General features: G+C 40.8%; 1 protein-coding gene across 1 annotated transcript in view; it reads left to right on the forward strand.

The window, feature by feature from the left end:
* Positions 1–5,038: 5,038 nt before the first annotated feature.
* The window catches only part of CAP2 (cyclase associated actin cytoskeleton regulatory protein 2), a 196,252-nt gene continuing 180,427 nt past the window's right edge, over positions 5,039–20,863 (forward strand). The window contains 1 exon segment of the mRNA XM_077143418.1: positions 5,039–5,204. The gene's annotated coding sequence lies outside the window, so the exon portion shown is untranslated.

Below are 20,863 nucleotides of genomic sequence, written 5' to 3' on the forward strand. Positions count from 1 at the left end.
ATTTCAGCATTTGCTATGGGTTACCATTCCACTATTTCAGATTTTTTCTTCTAGCTGCTCCAAAACACTGGAGGCTAGAAAAGAAACACTTTTTTCTTTTTTGTGAAAAATAACATGTATACAAAAAAAGTAATAAATTCCAAAGCACAACGCAATGATTAGTTGTAAAACAGATTTCAGAGTTTAGTATGGGTTACAATTCCACAATTTTAGATTTTTACTTCTAGCTGGTCTAAGATACTAGATAATAAAAGGAATATCAATATAACAATTCAGCAATCATACTCATTTATTAAACCCTACCTTGTCTGTATAACTCCATCACCACCTTTAATCTTTCTCCCATTCTTTCATGTTGGAAGGGGCTATCGATAATATGCAATAGGGGGATGGAACTAGTTGATGTTCTGGAGAGGCTGGTCCCTCTGCATTTCAGGACTTATCTGGTCCAAGGAACTGTCTGGCGGTTGTAGGTTTCTGGAAAGTTACCCTAGTGCATGGAATCTTTGCAGAATCTTATATAACACCCTAGGTGTTCTTTAGGACCGAAATGGTTTTGGTTGGGGTTTGGTAAGTTATGATAGGTAGCAATGTCTAACTGAAGCTTGCATACGAGAGACCTCCAGAGTAGCCTCTCAGTTCTATTTGAACTCTGTCGGCCACTGATATCTTAATTGTTGCACTTCTTTTCCCCCTTTGGTCAGTATGGCATTGTTGATCCCATGGTGCCAGGGTCATACTAACCCCTGAGAGTCATCTCCCATGCTGCTAGGGAGACGTTCGCCCTGGATGTGACTTCCCATGTAGGGGTAGGGCAATGATTTCACGTGCAGAGTGGACTTAGAGAGAAAGAGGCCACATGTGGTACTCCAGAAGTAATTCTTAGGTACAGCTTTAGGTAGACTAAGCTTCTCCATGATACACTTTTAACATGTTCTTCAGAACTTTGGACTCATGAGGAGGCATGTTGGTGGAGACACACCACCATCAGCCTGTCCTCCTGAAAATCCTATAAAAGTTTGAAAAAACAACATTCTGTTCTTTAGGTCTTTTTTGTTTGCCAGCAGGAGAACATACCAGCGGGGTAAGGGGGATTCAGAAATCTGTGGGGAACAGTCTCATCGGTCATGTGCATGGAGCAATTTTCACAGAGACCAGAGGCACCAGCTTAGTGTCATTTAGGTCATTCAGGACACAAACTGGAATCCATTGATCCAAATATTCATGCATTGGCATGGATACTTTGAGGGAAAGAGGGTCTGTCTGAGTTCATTTGTCTCCATCCAATACACCCTTTTTGTGAAGAACTTACCACCAAGCCAGCTTAGACATGGTTAGTCTTCCGTGTCATAACTGATATGCAGGTACTTTTGGCACTCAAAAGCAGATTCTGGGAGGGGTATCGTTTGACACTTGGCCATATGATTTATGAATTCTGAGATCCTGGCTCACTTACTCTCTGTTGCGATTCTAGAAGAACCCTTTCATGTTAAAATAGTTAATGAAAGGGTTTTATGCTAAATAAAGAAAAGCAGTAGGACAGAGCTATTCAAGAACCATTTCAATGATGGGCTCCTCGTGCCCATATGTATTCACTGTGTTATCAGCTCTCAGATAAAGTCCCAGCCAGTTGCATAAGCCCGGGGGGGGGGGGGGGGTGGAATCCCACGGAGAAGAGGAGGGTTGGGATGCAAGAGTGAGGGCCCAAGGTGGAATCAGGCTATAATAGTGTTAGCTTTGAAGGGAGTATGGATTTCAATGAAATATAATGGAGAGATGAGAGGAGAGGAGAAATTTTGAGGTAGAGGGGAGAAAAGTTGGAGAAATCAACACATCAGCCTCCTTGTGAAATAGTGAGATCATCTGCTAAGGAGAAAGAGAGATTGGTAGTGTGATCTCATGGAGGACTGAAAAGAGTTAAAAGAGCCTAGCATCCCTCCTCTTCTTCCCAACGCCACTGCCAGAACCTTTAGAACTGATCCTGTAAAAGAACATTTTATCAAGAAATATCATGTGTAAAACCTGGGAAAATAGCCATGACTCAAACAGACATGATTCCTGCTTTCCTGGAATTTCGGGTCTAGTGAGAGAGTTTTAAGCAAGGAGAGTTCAGTGTGGGTAGGCCTCATCGGGGGACGTGTCCCATAGTAGGTGGCTCTGTGCCAGTGGGAGAACTCAAGGGAAGAATTCAGGGATCTGGTTATGACTCATTTCTTTCCCTCCGAGACTAGTGAATTATTTCTTAGAGGATTCCCCTGTCTCCTATCACTTTCCACTCCTACACACACCACCACCAAATTAACCATTCTCACCATGCCTCTGTTCAAAAACTGATACTCTCCATCTTCTACCATCTGGGGTTCAAACATCGTAGGTTAAGGTTAAAGGCCTGCACCAGTCTGGGCCTTCCCAGACCTGGCTCCCTCTACTCTCCATTGCAGCTAGCTCACTGACGGGCCTTCATGCTAGCTGCCAGAATGCAACATACCAGAAATGGAATGGCTTTTAAAAAGGGAAATTTACTAAGCTGCTAGTTTTCAGTTCTATGGCTGAGAAAATGTCCCAATTAAAACAAGTCTACAGAAATGTCCAATCTACGGCATCCAGGGAAAGATATCTTGGTTCAAGAAGGCTGATGATGTTCAGGGTTTCTCTCTCACCTGGAAGGGCATGTGGCAAAGTCTTTCAGCTTTCTTTCCCAGCTGCTCGTTTCATGGAGCTGCCCCAGGCGGGTTTTCCTTCTTCATCCCCAGTGTCTCCGGCCGCGTTGGCTTTCAGCCTTGTGGTTCTACTCAGCTCTGCTGTGGCTTTTTCGAGGCTCTGTCGTTCTCCTCTCTCAGAATCTCATGGCTTTCTCTCTTGTCGTTTTCGAGCTTTTTCCACAGTGCTTCTTCTTCTAAAGGATTCCAGTAAAACCAATCAAGACCCATCTGGAATGGGTGGAGACATGTCTCCACCTATCAAGTTTAATACCCATGCTGATTGAGTCACATCTCCATGGAGATAAGCTAATTAAAATTTTCAACATACAGTACTGAATAGGGATTAGAGAAAAACGGCTGCCTTTACAAAATGAGATTCAGATTAAAACATGGCTTTTCTAGGGTACAAACATCCTTTAAAACTAGCACATACGCCTTATGTTTTATCACCTCTCCACTTTGGCCCCTGCTGTTTCCTTCATCCTGAGTGTCCTTCTCCCATCACACACTCTTATCTTATTTTTGCTTGAAGATTCAACTTTCACTTCCACCAGGAAACATCCTCGGATTCCCACCCAGTACTAGAACCCATCTCTCTGCCTTCTGTGTACCTATAGGACTTGGTTCATGCTTCCGTTAGGATATTTTTCCATAGTCTTCTTAGCACTGTGGTTATTTTTATTTATTCTTTCCTCAACTTCCTACTACATGATAAACCTAAGGGCAGGATTTGTGCCTTATGCATCTTTGTTATGGAGTCCATAATTTTTTTATGTACCAATTCAAAATATATTTAATTACAGCAAATGCTTGATGCTTGCTGAAGTTACAATTGTTTTTGTCTTTCTAAAAGTCTTATTGATCAGGCCACAAGGAGAAAGTTATTTCTGATAAGAACAGCAATAGACAGCACCTGGCGGCCAATGGACCCCAGCTGAGTGAGTCATCCACAGTAAAGCATCCACAAAGAATGGAAAAGGGGAAGGTTGCAAAATAGTTAATAAAAATATCAAAGGAAGACAAAGCAGATTGCCCCACAAATTGTGCCGAGGCCCCTTGTCTCTTGCCTCCATTATCTTGTGAGAGTGCCCACATGCTCCTTCTCTGCATGTGTACTCAATAAATATTCAACCCACTTGCTCTCAAAAAAAAAGTGCATATATATATATATATATATATATATATATATATATAAATTTCTTAGATGCTTGGAAGTTATCTGTGAACCTGCAAAAACCGGCTCTTACGGACATCTTATTTTCTGCATTCCTGGAACATAAATGCTCTAAATACTTATGTACTTCATTCACATTAAATATATTGAATACTTAATGTGTGCAAGGAGTGTGCACAAGAGGCACAGCTCTGAGAGCAATGTTTGTGTCATCTTGTTTGCAGACAAAAGGAAGCAAAGAGGCACTTCCCAACACTACTGCTGGCCAAGAGCAATGTGTCATAGGAATGACCTTCATCCAAATTGGGACCTATGGGGTCAGAATAAACTGTGTGATGCACAAAACCCAATTAGACGTCATTTTAATATCTATAGAGAATATTGGCTTTTCAGAGATTCACCTTCCTGTGTTTTGTTAGCTTTGGAGGTTTTGCTTTAAGATATTACACTCTTCCCCTTCTTCCCTTGTGAGCACAATCCATTTCCTGGCATTCATTCAATGACGAGCATCAGTCTACTTTTTCAGATTGAAGTTAACTTTGAACAAAATTGAAAATCCGCACTTTCCTTTTATTAGTGCTAACACAGAAGAAGCCACCAATTTTGTGTTTATAATCAATATACAGAGAAAGAGGAAATGCCCACACATTATAGACTTGAAAAAGTAGACTGGTTTTGGTTACGATTGCTTTTAAATAATCAGGCAATAACTTTTTTCGTTTAAAGTTGCCGTATATGAAATACTTTCTTTTGAATTTGGTACAAGATGTGAATGCATCTGGTCTTAATGCCCAGCTGAAGTGTTAGATGCCATTTTCCTCTTCAGCACGCAGGTCTCCTTCTTCCTAAAGTCCCCATTACCCATTTCTCTGCACACATCTTTGGGGACCCAACCTATCCAAGCCTCCCCCAGCCAGCAACCTCCAGGATCTTTCCAGACCTCTTTGCAACACTGCCTGATGCAATGCATTCATTTCTTTTATAGACAGGTTCTCTTCCTCCTTTCCCCCGCCACCCTTCAGCTCCCTTCTTTCTCCCACGGCCCATCTGGCCCTCCTTTCTTCCATCCCTCTCCCTGCCCCCCTTTATCTTCACTCCCCTCCCCTCCAGCTTTGCTCTCCCTCCTCCTTCTCCCCCACGCTTGTCTGTATTTGGAGCTCCCGGAAGCTGCCGGCGACTCTCCCCTGAAGCAGCGTGACTGACACCGACTCCTATTAAGGGGGGAGGAGGAAGAGGGAGAAGAAGGGGGAGGGAACGCGGGAGGCGGGAGCGAGGGGCCGCACACGGATTTTCGTTGCCCAGGACGAGCCCCCAGGGTCCCGAGGCAGGTAATCCTGGCGCTGTCTGGGCTCGGGGAGGCGGTGTGTGGGGGGGTCCCGGCTGCAGGTGCGGGGGGCGTCTCGCGGCCGGCGCTCGGAAGTTCGCCCAATGGGTGGAGTGGGCAGGGGGCCCCGGGGGCGGCGGCTGCGCGCGGGCAATGAAGGCGGCGTGGGGGGCTGCGGGGACCAGGGCGCGGGGGAGCCGCGAGGGGCGCGGGCGGAGGGCGGCGGCCGGATCCGGGTCAGTCCCGGGGCGCGCCCTGCCCCACCCCACCCCCCGCCTCCGCGCCCTCCCCTGGGCGCCCCGGCGCGCTCGGAAGACCGGTGCGGGCCGGGGTGCGCGGGGGCCGGGGGCGGGGGCGGGGAGGGGTCTCCCCATCCGATCTAATTTCCGGGGGTACTCGCCGGCTTTGCCCTCCGCCTTACCGGGCTGGGGGAATGTCATTTGGCTGGGTCCGACCTTAGCCACCTCGGGCGGAAAGTGCTGGAAAGAAATGGTCCTGGTTTCTCAGCACAACCTGACTTGAGGCGATGAGTCACTTTCAAAAAATGAAAAGGCAACTGAGGCATGGGCTTCCGAAAACAGCGTCCTGCAGCTGGCTTTCTGACTGCTTTGGGTGGAGGGTTGTTGGTAGAAGTCGCCGCGTTGCCATCACTTTTTAGTGCTGATGGCCTTTTCTTTATTCTCACCAGAGTGGTGACCTGCACCCAAATTATACTGCAAGTTTTAGCAAAAAAATGATTTGATGCATCTTTAAAAATGATTATATATATAGGATATTGAAGTGAATTAGGTCTAAACAGCCGAACTGGAGATAAGCACCCAGCGAAAAAGATCCAGAAGCTTTAGTTACATAGTCACTGGAACGAAGAACCCGATGGGATTTATTCACCGTAGTTTACCAGAATTGTTTGCAGAAATACTGTTTCCTTATTACTTATGCAAATTTCTTTTAACTTAAATGACGTGTTAGGAGTCCTTGGTAAAACATCCACAACGGTTTTGTGATATTTGGGGGCATTATTCTTATTTGAGTCTAAGTAGAGTGTAAGCCTCTTGAGGACAAGAATGGGGTTTTTGATAGTTCCTACAGCCCCAAACAGTATTTGGCGCCTAGCACATAATGAGCAGACAATAAACATTTGTGAAAATATTTAATTCAGTAATTTGAGTGTGGCTGGGACACAACTTCTTGAAAATGCTGCATATTTTGCAAGGAAGGACTACACTTCATGGATTCCCAAATTTCAGAATTTTTAATGTTAGGATCAAGTCATATACATATTTGTTAACAATAGAAAAAAAGAAGTTGACCATGAGAAATCATAAGGATGATTATTGAGGTGATCTTGGCTATAAGGGACTTAGGTTTTGACAGTTCATCACTGAAGTGGAAAGTAATGTTAAGTTTTTGATATCCTAAGTTCTTGATACAGTGTAGGGGACTGTAAAAACACTTCTGTGAAAAAGGCCAGAGAGTAAATATTTTTAAAGCTTTGCTGACCATCTGGTCTCTTTAGCAACTGCTCAATTCGGTTGTATCTTGAATGCTGCCATAGATAGTGCAAATAAATGAGTGGCTGTTTAACTTTTTTTTTATGGACACTGAAATTTGAATTTCATATGGTCTTCACCAGTCATAAAATATTATTCTTGTTTTCATTGTGTTGCAACCATTTAAAAATGCAAAACCATTCATAGCTCTGGGGTCTTACAAAATTAGCACCTACCATGTGTTAGGGTTTGGAGAGGAAACTTCTGGAAAGGATTAATGAGCTAGATTCTCTGACTACCTAAGTCATACCCTGGGAGTTAAGTTAAATACTCTCAAGAGTAGCATTAACTTATTTGGGACATTATGGTGCTTTATTTTGGGTATTTTGAATTTTTTTAGGGTTTTTAAAAAATTCAGCAATTACATAGTATTTTATGCAAAAATGATAACCTAAGCCCATGTACGTTATAAGCATTATAATCAAATGAGCACCTGCAAACCCCTCACCAAATTTAGAAACTAAGGCTTCAGAACCATGCTGTTGCATCTCTCTTTGTGCTCTTCTCATATGCCATTCCTCATGCTTCTCCCAACTCTATATTCTGTATTGATCATTCCCTGGTTTTGTGACATATGTATGGATTTCTAAATAAAATATTGTTTAGATTTGCTTGTTTTTTGGGTTAGAGAAAGAGTATATATATTCTTCGCAGTTTTCTAATTCAACAATAAGTTTTCAAGATTCATCCACACTGTTGGATATAGCTGGATGATATTTCTTAGTAGAAATATTATTAATTAAATATTACACAAGGTTTTATCCTTTCTCTTGTTGACGGGCTTTTGGGTGGTTCCTGTGAGTTGCTATTACAAAGAGTGTGGCTTTGAAGAGTTTTGTCTGTGTCTGTTGGTGTACCTGTGAGTTCCTCTGGATATGGAATTGCTGGTTCCAGTGGTATGTGAATGCTGGTGAATAGCCCCCAAAAGATAACTGATTCTCCTTCTGACTTATACATTGATGGTATATATATCTTATCTTATTCATTCCACCAGAGCAAGATTAAGTTACATAACTGAGATTTTGACTTCTCATCCTAGTTAAAGTCTATTCGTATTATCTGTTTTCCCAGGTATAAAGCAGTATGGAACATTCTAATGTAAAACTTTACAGTAAAAATTCAAGCAGGATCTCTTAACACCATCCCTCATGAGCCCCTTCAGGCCCTTGTATCATCTGGGTTTAGGATGGGATGGAGGACAGCTTTAATCAGTAAATCAAAAGAACATTACTTTAGGCAAGGTACATAAGTGGTTATTAAGCTACACTAAATTTCCCTGCCCCAAGAGTAGACACATTTATAGGGATGTCCCAAAACGAATTTGCTTAATAGATGCAAAACTGGCTTCTTCCACAGTGGAAGAGGGAAGTCAATTTATTCCACAGGAAAAATTTATTTGCATGGCTGTAGCCTCTAAGCATTTGCTTCACTATCGGTTTTCTATATGTTAACTTCTGTCCATACAGAGCTGCAAAATAGCCTTGCCAAAAACCAATGAATGAGTCAATTTGATAGATGGGTTAGGGTGTTCACTAAATTTTAGTCTTTCCAAATTTCTCCTTACTCTTTTGATTAAAATAATTTTTGATATTTTTTATCCCCAAGTGATGTAGCATATAACTTGGAGGATTTCGGAGAATTGAGTGACATTTCTATAACAAAACTTCATCCATTTATGTGAACAAAGTTTCCCAGCATTTACACTAATTTATAAAAAAAAAAAAGAATCAAATTGATGCTTAATCTTGACTTATTCTGGTAATGAGTAATAAGTTACTCATCCTCATCCGCAAGAAGTAATTGAAAAATAAAAGTTCTCGAAAGAGAGATTTCCAATAACAATTACCTTTTGTTTATATTTAGTAATTATTTGTCAAAATGTGTAGTATTTGTGTCCTTTTGATAAGCTGCATTCTGATGATTACAGTGGTAAGAATCAGAAGAACTTCTGTTTTTTTTTTTAACATTTTGACTCCAGTTTAAATTAAAATTTATACATGTATTTTTGATGTAGAAAAGTAGATAGGGTAATGAGTGAAAAACATTAAAACATAGAATATATAAAATTAAGGATAAATATCTACTGGACAAGTAGAATGAAAATATAAGTTCAAGGAGAAAACGTAATTATGCAAAATATTCTGACTATTAAAGAACAACCCATTCATGTATTCTTTTAAAATGAATGATGATGGATTTCATTGGATGTATTTAAGAGTGATAAAATAGTTTTATTTTTGCAGGTCACTATTTACAGGCTGCTGGAAATTGCATCCTTTGTAACTATTCACATTTGGTAAAAGTTTTTTATACATCCATCTAAAATGTGTAACAGGGAATAGAATTTTACAGAATTCTTTCAGGCTGTATACAAGTAGCAATTTTAAAACTCTTTTTGTAGCTCACCCGGCCCCCCTGTTTTCTGACCCAAAGAGCAAGGTTAGAAACGCCCCTTTTTGCAAGTTTAGTGTTGATAGAAGAACCAGTTAATTAATTGATATAATTCTAGTGACTGCTTGTTCTGCTGTGTTTAGGAAAGGTATTTAGGAACTAAATGTGGGCAGGCCATGGTGGCTCAGTGGCTGAGCTCTCGCCTGCCATGCTAGAGACCCGGGTTCGATTCTTGGTGCCTGCCCATGTAAAAAGAAAAAAGAACTAAATGTCCTAGTAATTACATCTCCTTTTTTTTTTTTTATTTTTACAACAATGGGTTGCTAGTCCATTACTTTTTTTTTTTTGGAGGTGCAAGGTCTGGGAATGGAACCCAGGTCTCCTGCCTGGCAGGCAAGAATTCTGCCGTGGAGCTACCCTTGCACCGCTCCCATCACATTTTATTTATTTAATTTTAGACAGTTATTTCTTTGTTTTACTCCTCTTTCTTATTCCCCCTTTAGAGGCATTCCCTGTGAGGTATATTGGGTGCATATGCAGTTACTGTGTAATAACCAGACACACAGTACTATTTGGATCTGCAGATGTTTGGCTTTCACATTTGGCAAGTTTTTGGTTATTATTTCTTCAAATATGTTTTCTGCATCAGCCTCTTTCTCTTCTCCTGAGACTCCAATGACACTTTGATACTGTCCCACAGGCACTGAAGCTCTGTTGATTTTTTTTTTCCAATCTTTTTTTGTCTCTGTTCTGCAGATGGGATAATTTCTGTATCATCGAGTTCATTGACACTTTCCTCTGTCATCCCCATTCTGCTATTGAGCATATCCAGTGCATTTTTTATTTCAGTTATTGTTAATTTTCAGTTCTAGAATTTTCTCTTGTTTCTCTTTTATAGTTTCTTTGTCTCTGCTCAGAGCGTCATCTTTCCATCCATTTCAGAAGTGTTTGCCTTCATCTCTAGAGCATAGTTATAGTAGCTCTTTTAAAATATGTTTGATAATTCCAACCTCTCGTTATCTCGGGATTGTCATCCATTGATTGTTTTTTCTCTTGAGAATTTCCCTGGTCCCTTGCATGTCAAATATTTTGGGATTGAATTCTAGATATTTTGAGTTTTATGTTGGAGAGTCTGGGTCCTTTAAAAAATGCTCAATTTTTTGTCATACCAGGAGATTAACCTCGTTGGGTTCAAACCATATGTTCTGCCTTGGTTCCAACATCATTTCATTTTGCAAAGCCTTGTGCCACTTTGAGTTCCATGCCTGTGCTAATTAGGGGTTAGTCTGGGACTTGACCAGTGGTTTATAGTAGTTCTATTCTCAAAGCTTCTGCCTCTGTCCCACATCTGCATCACTCCTGGGTCCGACTGAAACTTGTGCTGGTTCATACTCAGAATCCGGGACCCACTTCTTCAGATCTCTTCTCTCTGGGATTCCCCACACACCCTCCTACTCTTGAAAGCTCCTTTTCTGGGTCTTCTGGCCAGAAAGATGGAGTTTCTTTTGGAATTTTAGCTGGTTACACTACATCTGTTCACTTCCCCAAGGCTAGGTCCATACTTGGGGTAAAGCAGGGAGGGAAAAAATAGCAGGGATTCTTCCTGCATTCTTTGTACTGCTTGGGTCCTTTTTCCCATGCTCTGGGCAGAGACCTGGCTTCTCTTCGAATTGTAGCTGCCTGGGCTGCCACTTGCTGTTCTACTACACAGTTCTGTAACTACAGCCATCCTTGGTAGACGTAAAAAAGAGAGAAAAAGGGGGAAGGGGCAGGACTTTCTCCCACACTCTTCCACTCTTCCTTCTGGCCAGAAATAGGGGGTTCTCTCTCAGTTTTTGCTGCCTGTACTTCCTACACCATCCTCACCTTGGCTTAGCCTGGTAGAAAAACCTAAAAGCTCACTCCAAATGGGTCCCTATTTCAAGTTTTGACTCCTGTACTCATTTCACTTACTATTGTTTCCTTCTCTGAGTCGGATAGTTGCTTCTTTGTGTTTTGAACACAATTTAGAGCTAGGTTATGGTGGGCTTATTCCTTCTTTATCATCACTTTTTTCCTTTTTTGCCTTCCTTTATTCCCTTTTCTCTCCTCAGTTTCTCTCCCACAACCCACTGCTCTTTTCTTCCACTTTACCTTCTTTCTCTGTTTCCCTTTTTCTCTTGGGCTCCTGGGACGTGCAAGCAAAAAAAGCAGAACGTGTCATCTTTTGCTGGTCAACAGCACTATTGGAAAACTCTTGAGTTTGTAAAGTAGTAAATCAAAGCCAAATATGGAAATAGATCCAGGAGGCTGGAGCCACATGAAGAAGCAAAAAGGGATAGAATGACAATTCTTGGGACCAAGTGATCATCTTGGCTATTTTAAATTAAATGATCACACTTGTACTTGTTGAAAATGTCCATACATAAAGCTGGCCCAACAATTAAAAACTGAACCTTAGGTTTTTTTTTGTATATTTTCTCTTTCTTTTAAGAGAGTTGCTGAATCCATTATTCAGTTGTATGTAAGTCTTACGATGAATGCCCATGAATTTTGAGATCAGAAGGAATTTCAACAAACTTTTTTCCTTCATTATTCCAGAGAAATTTGGCATTCTGAATGCTGAAATGACAGGTTTTAATAGAATAATTATTTCTAGTTGTGTTGTGAGAAATAACTGGCTTTGTGAAATGATATCCACTTTTATGCTTTCAGTCAGTAGTGTTTGCCTTTTTATCTGTTCTGTGGTATGGTCTTAGAAGTGTGTGTGAGGTGACACAGTCATTGCATTTGGGGGATATAAGATGTGGTAACTCCTGTTCATGGATTGAGCACCCACTGTGTGCAAATCGCAATGATGAGTGCAGTGAAGCCTTCAGATGTAAATTATCCTAATAACTTATCATCAATTTATAGTTCACAGAGTTAGCTTCATCATCTCCTTTAATCTTCTCCAAAATCCTGAGGCAGGTTTTATTATTAGGTGGGAAAAAATTGTTATAACTCCATTCTAAAATCTCTTGAGCTTCAGTCCCCTATTTCCAGCTGCCAAACTTTCATCTACAAGTCACCGTAGGCACCTGAATCTTGGCTTGTCTGACACTGAGTCCTTGTCTTCATTAGGCATTTCCCTCTCTTCATTTTTATTGGTACCACCCTACCCCGAAGAGACATACATTACTCTATACTTCTCCTTTTTTCTCCCAGCCACAGCCTGTCTCGTTCTTTCCCAAATCTTGCTTAAACATCTGCCAGATTCTCTTCCATCTGTTGTAACCTTGATAGGAAACTCCCAGGACTCCTCCCAGCTTCATCTGTCATCATATCCTTCCATGAACTCTGCACACTCACCTTATTTCTAACTATTCATCAACCCCCTGGCCCTCACATTTTCTTAACTCCTGCACCCAGTGACTGCTCAGTGCATGTTTTCTGGTGTTAATTCCTCCATGTAATTGCACTTGCTGGGCACAGGCTTAGAAATGCCGTTACTTACCTTAATTCTTCTGTACAACATTTCCTCATCCTCTGAGATTTAGTTTAGTTCTTAAAGTTCAGTCAAGAAGTTGTTTAATTCCCTACTTCCCAAGGCTGGGTTTTGCACCCACCCTTCTCACCTCCCAAGCCTGCGGGCTCCCACCGCATTCCTATGCACATTTATTATAATGTTTCTCAAAATGTGGTCCTTGTATTCTTCAAGTGCTTCTTAAAAATGCAGATTCCCAAGAGCACCCAGACCTACTGAATTGGTATTTCTGAGAATGGGGTTCAGGAATCTGCATTTAGGAAGCCCCACTTCCCCCCAGTGCTTCTGATGTACTAGGGCTCCAGAAGCAAGGGCTGTGGCCATTCAAAGAACCTGATTAGGTTGAATTGCCACATGTGGCTCTGCTGGGAGATGCCAGCAGGAAAGTTATTAAGATGGGGTCCAGGTTTTCAACTATATCTCTATAAAGAGGGGCAGTGCTTTTTCATTTGTTTTTTTAAAGCTTTATTGAGGTGTAACCTGCACACCAGAAGATTCATCGTTTTAAGTGTACAATTAAATTATTATTAGTACATGTACAGACTTGTGTAACCACCACCACAATCTTATTTTAAATCATTTCCATCACTCTAAATAGAAACTTCATGCCCATTTGAGTCACTCCCCATTCCCACTGCCAGCCCTAGGCAATCAATCTACTTTCTGTCTCAATGGATGAGCCTTTTCTGGATATTCTGTATAAATGGAATATTTTGTATCTGGTTTCTTTCACTTAGCATAATGTTTTTGAGCTTCAATGAGCTTGTGAGTGAGCTTATCCATGTTGAGTTTATCCATTTTGAACTTATCCATGTCGTAGCATTCATTAATATTTTGTTCCTTTTTATTGCCAAATGATATTCCTTGGTATGGATATGCTATATTTTGTGTATGTAATTCATCAGATGATGGCTATTTGTATTGTTACCACTTTGGGGCTATTTTGAATAAGGCTACTATGAACATTCCTGTATACAAATCTTTGTGTGGGCATATGTTTCCATTTTCCTTGAGTAGATACCTCAAAGCAGAATGGCCAGGTCCTATGGCAGATCTGTGCTTAACTGTTTAAAAAACTGCCAAAATGTTTTCCAGAGTGGCTGCACAATTTTGCAATCCTGCCAAGAATGCACAAGGTTCCGATTTCACCACATCCTTGCTGACACCTATTTTCAGTTTTTTAATAGTAGCTATTCTAGTAGATGTGAATTGGTATCTCACTGTGGTTTTGATTTGCATTTCCCTAATGACTAATGATGTTGGGCATCTTTTCATGTGCTTATTGACTGTTTGCATATCTTCTTTGGAGAAATATCTATACAAATATTTTGCCCATCAAATTAAATTATTTGTCTTATTATTGAGGTGAAAGAGTTCTTTATATTCCAGAAACAAAGAGAACAAAAATACATCAACTTGATAGAAGGACAAAAGGTTCATGAAAACCCTGCCCAGGCCAAGGTGGCCTGGCCGGTAGGGTCTCCATGGTTCTTCTTTTCCCAGTGCCAGGATGTGGTCTTAGGGGACTCCTGGAAGCCACAGATCCCAAACTGAGAGAAGTGTGTTTAACCAGGGACGTGATGTGAGCAGCTGTTCAATCTCTACCTCCTCCTTGTCTAAACAAGAGCAAAGGACAGCATGGAGATTCAGGAATTGATGCTCTTTCCCAACAATAGTTGAAATTGGAGAGAGGGAGAGCTCTTTTTCGGTGAAGGATCTTTGCTACAAATTTAGTTAAGGGAGTTAGTTCCCACTTTAAGTTTAGGCAAGTGGAATAATGGAATAAGGGTTTGTCCTGGTCCCTTTGAGCATTTGAAGTCTATGATTTTATGGCTTCGTCTTCACCCAGCCCTACCACCCCAAGTTCAGCATATATAGCTAGCCTTCAAGATATGCTTGGACATTCCCCATCGGCTCAGTTCCCAGTGGGCTCTTCTCTGCTGTAGTAGCCCCGTTCCCTGCACTGTACTCCAGAGAGCTGATCTTTCTTAACGGCCAGACTACACCACTGCTCATGGTGCTTTGAGGACAGCCTGTGCTCATCCACGTGTGTAACCTCAGTAGCCACAGAATGCAGCTTAAAACATGTTCACATACGGTTTTCTTATATGAATGAATTAAGCATAAGAAACGAATTAGTGTATTGGAAATGAGAAAACTGAGACTCAATTTAAGAACTCTGCCATGAATCACAGGGGCTGGGTCTCAAATTAAGGTTCTTGCCCCCAAAATGCTTTTTCCACTACACCAAGTGATAAGACTTGGGCTCCTACTTTCAGAGATTTCACATGAGAGGAGAAATATTTATACCAGAAGACTGATCAGGGATGGTTCTGAGGAGAGATCCAGCAAAGTGGAGAGGCAAATGGGATGGCAAGTTAATTTGTATAAGTGGTTATTTATTTCACTCTGTGATTTTCTACTCTAGATTTCTCAGAGATGTTAGGAAATAAGTACCGCAAGAGAGCATGCGCTGATCTGTGAGATGCTGGAAGACCTTTTGGAGAGTTGAAGAGTGCTTTGCAGTGGTGGTGGGAAGGACCCTCGAGGCAGCTGAGACAAGACCAAAGCGTAGAAGAGGGATGGGATGGGGCAAGTTTGGAAAATGTTGAGTCATCCTTGTGATTGGATCTCTGGGGCTTGGTGAGTTGTAGTTAGAGAACAGATTTTAAAAGCCAGCTGGGGTGGGATCCTTTTGAAAGTTAAGTTGAGGAATTTGCTTCTCTTCTCTATTGTGGAAAGTTATTAGTGGTTGTAGAAGATTCATTGGCTAAACAGATGTCATATATAATTCTTCCAGTTTTGTGAAAATTTTAAAGTTTTGCTTTCCTTGTGTAACTTACCGATTGCTTCATCTCAAAGATCAGAGACTCTTGAAAGTTCTTTGCAGATAAAAGAAAATGGTGGCTTTTGTTTGCTATTTGGTGAGAAGCCGGCTCCAGAAATAAACTCCAGGAGAGCAAGCAAAAGATATGAAGGCGGGCTCCTTGGCAACATGAATCTATCTCCTGGTGAAATGACTCCCTGGCTTGACTGAGCCGGATCTACTTCCAACCTCCTCCCACGATGGCTGGGCAGGAGATGTATTTTAGTCACCCCTGATTTTCTGGTTCTGAGCATTGTGCTTTGCTGGTAGTGGGTACTGAATGACTGAATGAATCAAATGAACAAACCTTTCAATGAGCCAGTCAATGAATGAATGAATAAATATTATATCATGGCTGCTAAAGCAAAACATCATACGTTGGGAAGTCTTAAACAAGGGGAATTATTGGTTTACGGTTTCAGAGGCCAGAAGGCTTGCTTCTTCCTGGGTGATATCATCTGGCTGGTTGGCAATCTTTGGGGTTCTTTGGTTTTCTCCTTTCTCTTCTGGATTGCATTGACTTCCGCTGGCTGCTCCCCATGGCTTCTGCTTCCATGGCTTCTCCTTCTGTGTCCAGTTTCCTTTGCTTATAGGAATTTCAGCCTTCTTCAGTTGAGGCCCGTCCTTATCAGTTGTGGCACGCTGTAACAATACTATCTTCAAATCTCCTATTTAAAAAAGGCGCTCACATCCACAAGGTCAGGGGCTGGGACCTGCATATGTCTTTTGTGAGGGACACAATTCAACCCCCCAAAATACCATTTCTCCAGTTACAAATGGTGAATCACAAGACTATTCCCCCTGGTGATTGTTAGTTTTCTAGGAAAGGAAAGAAAGTAATTGATATAGGCATGGTAAAGAGAATTTAACAATCTAACACACACTGGTTTACTGGTAGCTTAACAAATTTTTCCCCCCTTTGATAGAGTTTTTTTTTTATCATCACAATCGGCTTTTTCCCCCCTTTTTTGTGAAAAATAACATGTATACAAAAAAGCAATAAATTTCAATGCGCATCGCAACAATTAGTTGCAGAACAGAGTTTAGATTTTGGTATGGGTTACAATTCTACAGTTTTAGGTTTTTATTTCTAGCTGCTGTAAGATACTGGAGACTAAAAGAAATATCAGTATAATAATTCAGTAGTCATGGTCATTTGCTTAACAAAGATTTTTGAATTTCTGTTCACCTTACAGAGAAATTAGTACATTATCACTTTATTTTTGCAGAGAGCTCACAAATAAGCCTGTTGCCCAGTCTCACCTTGAGAAAAAGTTTGAACCATCTTCAATTTCCTAACTGCCACTCCAGGCCTATTCCCTATTGAATCTTGGGCTTACAATCTTTAGAGTTCTTTGGCTCTGGGTCTCTCTTACAGATTCAGAAGAGAAACTCTCACCGCAATTATTTCTGCACCTTTGGCCTAGGGAAAGAACTCTGAAAATTGAAATGCCCTTTTATTAACTTAGAAATGTTGCCGAAGTAGCATTCTCCTTTGTTTTAGGAGCTTGCTGAGGAATATTGAAAGACTTCTGACAAGATCCTCTGATCAATGTGGAGTTTTAGAAAATTTGAAATCCTAAAGAAAAGGGAGCAGTGGAAGGCCTGAAGTTTCAGTTTAGAGGCAGACAGCTGTGCGCTTTTAAATCATGGGAGGTAGGCCACTGTGGTTTTAAGTGAGAGAAACTAACCTGATGTCTTCTTTTAAATGGAAATTTCTCCTAAGAGAACTGAGCTATCAGCTTGATCTGGGAATGTGCCAGTGAGTGAGTAGGCAAGGGAAAAGCAGTGAGTGGTAGGTAGCTAATTAATTAGTCAATCAAAAAATATTTATAGAATGCTCTGTGTACATGGCACCATGCTGGACTCAGTGGGAGATACAAAGCAGGGTAAGATATGGTCTTGGCCTGTGAAAAGCTTGCTACCAGCCTCTCTGGGAGGTAAGGTATACATGTGCTAAAAAAAGTTTTAACACAAGGCAGGATTTTAATTCAGTAAATTTTATTTATTTATTTATTGAGCAGTATGTCTTACAGATGGTAAATATGTGCTACAAATGGTCTGTAATTCTGGGCTTATCACCATTTACTCTGTTCAGTTTGCAAAGCAGCTATGAAAGCTGCTTTTATAGCTGGTTAGAAAACTAAGTTACGTAAGGCCTTAGAAAACCCTGACTCTGATTTCTCAGACCACTCTCAGCGTTGCATGCTTTGGGTAAAGAAAATGGGAGTGATAAAGGGATGTGCTTTTCCAAAAATGTTTCCACAGAGGTTGTACTTTTGTCCTTTGCAGAGGACTAGTTAAAAAGCAGAAGAGTCATTATAAAGATGTTTAGGGGGAAATCATGTGATTAAAAAAACTCATCACCTACCCAAATTTCCATTTTATACCTAACCCTTACCCATTGACTTGAAAATATCATATTTTTGAAATATCAGTGGAATAAGTACATGGATGGAGGAAAACAAAACATTGAGGTAAAAATAAGGGTCTGCTGACCTGAAGTTTATCTAGTCATTTCCATTGACCAGCTCTTCCGGATAATCGCCTAGCATTTCAGGCATACTAAGATTTGATATAGTGGTTTGTCGATACACTTATTCCTACTGAGAACAAAATGAGATGCGATGTCTTCTTAATAGTAGATACCACGCTTATCGTTGACCACGGGCCGGACTTTAAATGCATTTTGAGTGTCACAGCCAAGCTACATACAGGTAGCTGCTAACTGAAGTGAAGCAAAACCAAGCTCCTTGCCCAGAGAACCCTAACGAATGAGAACCAGAGCAGAAATCCAGGACTGGCTCCAAAACCAGGTCCTCTTTGCACTGTTTAAGATGGACGAGACAAACATTGTGAGATCTTATACAAAGCTTAAGAGCACATGGATCTCTCCTTTTCTGGAAACTATGAAGACTAGAAATACTGCCTCACTTAGCTATTTTAAGCACAGCCATTGTATTGTGGACATGACATTGGACCTGAGACCAATGTTGTAAAATTGGGTGGTGTTATGGACTAAATATCTGTGCTTGGAGATGACCAATGAGACAAAAATCTTATTTTGCCTCCGTAGTTATTTTTAAACCATGGCAGTCATCTTTCCCCCTAGGAAAATCCTTTCTTGATTCCAGAATACATTATTCTGGGACTGTGAATGAGAAAATACCAGTTGGCTGTATTTTTACTGCAGTATATAAAATATTTGTAGATGTTTGCAATTAGTGTGAGAGAGTTCGAATTGTTTAAATATTTAGAATGCTAACTTCTTTGTTTGGGAAGAACACAGGGCTCTTCCCAGTTAAGGAAGTACAGTGAGAAAGAGGATTCAATATAAGAGGGAGGGGGACAAAATCCTTAAAATGAAGGTGGAGGGAGATCCCAGCTGACAGGTGTGCAGGAGGACTATGGAGCCGGCATACAGGATGGGCATAATTCTCCACAAGAGGTGCCTCTGAAAAGAAAGAATTAACAGAATTCCAGGTGTGTTCGGTTTGACTGAAAGGCGTTGTATGCAACCGTGGAAGAGTTTGGAGAGGAGTAATTTTTAAGTATGTAGAAAACTGAGCGATTGAAAAAAATTGAGAATCGTTGGCTCCATGAAAACAGGTTGTACAAAAACATGGAAAATAATCTTATTATATCTCATAGCGCCAAATAGTCATAATTGTGTTTATGCTGAATATTGTTAAAAAAAAAGGAAAGTTATGGTATAACACTCTTGGGAGGATGGGGGAGTTGTTGGGAAGTTGGAGTTGGAAATTTGCAGGTATGTGGTGGTGGGAATGGGGTGATAAAAAAGTAAACCTTCACTTTTTAAGTAGCAACTCAATTGGATGATGCCTAAAACTGAGGAAAAATAGGCAAGACACAGAGTTATAAACATGTTATGTAGATATAAGGAGGTAATTACCAAGAGAACCAGCTAAAATAACTTAAAATGGTAACCTTTTGAGACAAGGAATGGAAGGGTATACTCACGTCCAAATTGTTGGGATTTTGTAATAAGCTTCATAGAACTGTTGACTCTTTAAGTTCTGTGTCTTTTAACTTTGACAAAAATAAAAATTAAATTTTAAAAAAAGGAAAAACAAGCAAAATTTAAAAAGACAAACAAAGATGGGTTATACTTCCTGTTCTAGTTTGCTAGCTGCTGGAATAACGCACCAGAGACAGATTGGCTTTTAATAAAAGGGGATTTATTTCGTTTGTTCTTCCGAGGAAAGGGAGCTAACTTTTAACTGAGGTTCTTTCTTACGTGGGAAGGCACAGGATGGTCTCTGCTGGCCTTCTCTCCAGGCCTCTGGGTTCCAACAACGTTCCCGGGGGTGATTTCTTTCTGCATCTCCAAAGGCCTGGGCTGAGCTGCGAGTGCTGAGATGAGGTATGCTGAGCTGCTTGGGCTGTGCTATGTTGAGCTCTCTCATTTAAGCACCAGCCAATTAAATCAAACATCATTCATTGCAGCAGGCACGCCTCCTAGCCGACCGCAGATGTAATTAGCAACAGATGAGGTTCGCGTACCATTGGCTTGTGTCCGCAGCAACAGAACTAGGTGCCTTCACCTGGCCAAGTTGACAGCTGAATCTAACTATATACTCTTCCCATTGTAACAAAGCTCAAAAAGAAAAATACTCAAAACATTATTGCTTATGGCTTGCCAAGCCCCAACTGAGTATTCCTGTAAACCATAAAGAATAACCGATTCTATAAAAAGAATTTTACTCACTAAGTTTATTTTTCAGAAACCTAAAACCTCCAGATGGTTCCTAGGCCAGATAAACCCTGAAGCCCAGAGGCACCTGTCTCTCCAAGAGTGTCAATCGGTTGCATTCCTCTACCCCATAATATCGACACTCCTTTTCAACATGAAGTTAAAATGGTCATTGCCCAAATATCTCTAAAGATAGAAGAATGATCAAAGGTAAAGGAAGAGTTGTATCAGAGAAGGTAGAATTTAACAGATATCACTAAAATAATATTTCTTTTTAGTCTCCAGTGTCTTAGAGCAGCTAGAAGGAAACACCCGAAATGGTGGAATGGTAACCCATACCATACTTTGAAATTTGTTCCAAAACTGCTTGTTAAGATGTACTTTGAAATGATCACTTTTTTGTATATATGTTATGTTGCACAATAAAAATTATTAAAAAAATTAATGCAGAACAAGAAATCAAGGTAAATCTCAAGTATACTTTTTTAACACAAAGCATTAAAAAGAGGACGTTGTGGAAATACTATGTCCCTCCCCTTTTTCTCTCCACATACCCTTCACACTCGGGTCAAATGTGTATGTTTATCTTTTATCAGCCGTGGGATGTAGGTGACCTCAGCTTGGGGTTGGTTTCTGC

This window comes from Tamandua tetradactyla, chromosome 25, assembly GCF_023851605.1.
Source record: "Tamandua tetradactyla isolate mTamTet1 chromosome 25, mTamTet1.pri, whole genome shotgun sequence".
Lineage (NCBI taxonomy): Eukaryota > Metazoa > Chordata > Mammalia > Pilosa > Myrmecophagidae > Tamandua > Tamandua tetradactyla.